The sequence below is a fragment of the Octodon degus genome, unplaced genomic scaffold (genome assembly GCF_000260255.1).
Source record: "Octodon degus isolate 3935 unplaced genomic scaffold, OctDeg1.0 scaffold00170, whole genome shotgun sequence".
NCBI lineage: Eukaryota > Metazoa > Chordata > Mammalia > Rodentia > Octodontidae > Octodon > Octodon degus.
In genome coordinates, this window is record NW_004524746.1 from 1,074,444 (window position 1) to 1,078,113 (window position 3,670).

At 34.4% G+C, this 3,670-nt stretch overlaps 1 non-coding gene across 1 annotated transcript; it reads right to left on the minus strand.

Moving 5' to 3' along the window:
- Positions 1-596: 596 nt before the first annotated feature.
- Positions 597-724, minus strand: LOC111813195. The gene has a single exon (XR_002818516.1). It is a non-coding gene; the product is annotated as a U6atac minor spliceosomal RNA (small nuclear RNA).
- Between the last annotated feature and the right edge of the window lie 2,946 nt (positions 725-3,670).

Consider the following 3,670-nt stretch of genomic DNA (forward strand, 5'->3'; position numbering starts at 1 on the left):
TCAACTTTTCTATGCAAATATCACTGTACACACTTTTTTTCACCACCAGTACAGCATAGTACAAAGTGGTACAGATTTTATTATTAAAATTTGTAAAGTTGCAGATAAGACAGAAATAAACAAGTAGTCACTGTTATCCTTTTTTATGAAATAGAAGGAAAAGGCCCCCAAGAGAAGATAATATTGGTAATTTGTATCCATTTTCAGCATTTACTTTCAAGTGTTAGTTGGTGCTGTCATTTACTGCATATATAATTTTTGGTGTTTTGTAGCCTTATTCTGTATTCATGTTTATTTCTGAAAAGCTAAATTAGCAGGTTATATTCTTTACAAAAAATTTTAGGTGTGATTATTCAGTTTCAATACTCTTATGTCCCTTTCCTAATCTTTACAGCGGGTTTGCTTATAAGCAGCTCCAGGAAACATATATATATATATATATATATATATATATATATGGAGAGACAGAGAGACAGAGAGAATGAATGTGTGTCATTTGCTCATTCTTGTTTTCTGGTTTGCTCTTTCTAATCTGATAATTTCAGACCTGCTCTAGAGCAACCCAAACCCTTTCTATTTTTAGGCACCTGTAGCAGAAAAAACAGTGGTTAGAGACCACGAAGTAGGTGCTAATGGCTTAACCGTATGTGCGTGTTGTCAGGCCCAAGGGCCTCTTAAATCCTTGTCAAGGGGAGTGCTAACCTTCTTTCCTTTCATACAACACTGTGCACACTTTTGAGTACCTTTTCAGGATGAACACCCAGAAGCACAAATCTTCTCACAATGTACTTCTATATATTCTGTTGTAATAATCCTAATAAATTACATTAAAAGTATTGCTTGAATTATACAACACTTTCATTTCATATTATGAGAAGAGAGAGTCAGAGGAGGAGCTTTACAAGGGCCAAAATGAGAAAAGCTTTGCTTGGGTATGAAAACAGTAGTACGTTTTAGTCTTAAGGAGAGTTGCCCTCTTACCTCCCATTTTCTTTCTGTATTTATTGTAGATGTCCAGATTCATTTTAAGCTCTGCTTCCCTGTTTCTCTTTCTGACCCCAATAAATGTGAAAAATTGCTTTGAGCTAAAGTATTTACCTAGAAGTAATCATAATGATCTAGCTACTCTTGTAGCCATAAGTAATTGATCTATTTTGGAAGGGGTTCTTCAATGAAGAACTCATAGGGTCTGGCCATAGCTCATTCTTAATTCATTCTAAATTTAAACTAAGTATACTCCTTCTACTATAAACCTGTCCTCGCCTATGCAACAGTTCCATTTTCAGCCTTTGATGGTTTATTTTACATTTTTCCTAAATATGAATTTATTTTTTCATTCTCTAGAAAGTCTTCCCTTTTATCAGTTTCTGTTGCCTCTATTTTTTCTTGTTACTTTTCTAAATTTAAAACAAATTTCTTTACTGCTAATGCAAAGCATTTGAATTGAAAGGGTGCTAGAAAGGCAAATAAATGTATGTGCCCAGTGTACCATTAAGAAGCAGAATCTGTTGTGCCTTAATATAAAGGACTCATAATTTCAGCGACAGTGGTAAACAGGTGAATTATAACTCCCCATACTTTTATTGTCTTCCTGAAGCTAAGTTTTTCATTATTATTTTTTAGTTTAGCACACAAGGAGACAAAAATTAAAAGAATAATTTTCAACATCATTTGACTTTAACAAATAGTTTGAACTTGAAGAATGTTTATTTATATGGGTTATGCATGCATTTATATGTAAACAGGTATTTGTTGGAATCCAGGGAGCACAAGGACATAATACTTTACATAGTTATTGATTTGGAGTTGATCATCGACATTTAGTTCATGAACAGACTGAGAACCCCCGCTACATTCTTCTCTCTTCAGCATCCTGTGACTATCATTGCTGAACAAAAAACATTAAGCTTCCACATTCTACACAATATCTGCAGGCATCAGGACAATTTTGATGTTAACCTCAATGAGAACATTTTCACTAAATTTGATCTTAACCAAATGAAAAAATTTTCTGAATTATTTGAATGCTTTAAAAGTTAGATAAAATGAATTGTAAATGACATAAAACAAACAAGCAACCACTGGGTTCAAAGAAACAATAGAATCAGCCGTGATGGTTGCCTGTAATTATACCCCTCAGGAGGCTGAAGCGGAAGGATTGCCAGTTTCAGGCCTGTCTGGACTGCAGAGTGAGTTCAATGCCAGCCTGAACTACCGAGTAAGAAGCTGTCTCAAAAAAGAAAAAAAAAAGTGATTTACATCTTATGAAGACTTATTTCCTTTCTTAAAATTTTCTCTTGATGCAAATTATATGAAAAATCTTTGCAGGAAAATGAGCCTTAATTAAGGTCCCTTTGTGTAGTTCAGTGTCTTGGCTGTGGTAACCAAATTCAGCAAAACTTTTTTTCAGTTCTGTGAATTAAACACAGGACCTTTTTCCTGAGCTACATCCCCAGGACTATTTCTTATTTTTGTTTTGAAATAAAATCTTGCCCAGACTGGTTGTAAACTTATGATCCCCATGCTTCAGAAACTCAGGGTCCTGGAACCAATAGCATATGCCACCACGCTAGCTCAGTGTAAGAATTTTTGTGAGCTTTCTTTAATTTTGTCCCTGTTGCTTATCTATACAAGTGGTAAAACAATGAAATAGAATGCAAATTTACTGGTTGTGGTGGTGTACGCTTATAATCCCAGCACTCAGGAGCCTGGGGTAGGAGCTTTGCCTTGACTTTGAGGCCAGCCTGAGCTACATAAGTTCAAGGGCAGGCTGCACTATATAGTGAGACCCTGCCAGAGAAAAGAGAGGGAAGGGGCCAGGGAGATGGCTCAGTAAAATAAGCACTTCCCTGACAAGTGCAAGGGCCTGAGTTCAATCCCCGGTTCCTCCAAAAAAAAAAAAAAAGAAAGAATGAAAGAGAGAAAAAGAAAAGAGAGGGAAGAAGAAGAAGAAGAAAGAAGGAGAAGGAGAAGGAGAAGGAGAAGAGCGAGAGAGAGAAGGAGAAGGAGAAGGAGAAGGAGAAGGAGAAGAGCGAGAGAGAGAATCTCTGCTTCAGTTTATACAACAAAAATTCGTAAGTTTCCTTTCTATGTAGAGACCAAGACTGAAGCTACCTGGGACCTTGACCTTGAATGTCCCTGGCTGAATACATAGAGCTTGATAAATCAGGGTTTCTACTGAACATCTTGAGAAGTTTTATGACTTTAGAATCATGACTAGTATTAATAATTTTCAATTAGGTACAAAGATATTTTAATAATATTCAGTACTAAGGCTTATTAATAGGTTCTACATTTTTAAAGTGTTCAAAATTTTATGTGAAAAACTTTGATAACTGTTCTTCAGAAGAAAGCACTAAAGTCCAGCATAGTTATAAAAATGTGTTGAAATATAAAAGAAAAAATTTCAAGTTCAAATTAGAATTTTTCACTTGGAATCTTTACTTTAAGGGTTATAACTAAGTATTTTCATAACTGATTTTATATGTTCAAAATATGTGATAAGAGTTGATAGAGCATTTCAACCAAAAAACAGTACTTTAACATAACTCTCATTAAAACAAAATATTTTTTTTCTTGGGTTAAGCATAATCTCACTACAAGTTTTACTTATAGACATTTAGAATATTATGAACTACAAATCAAAATCAATATTTTAATCCAATCATTA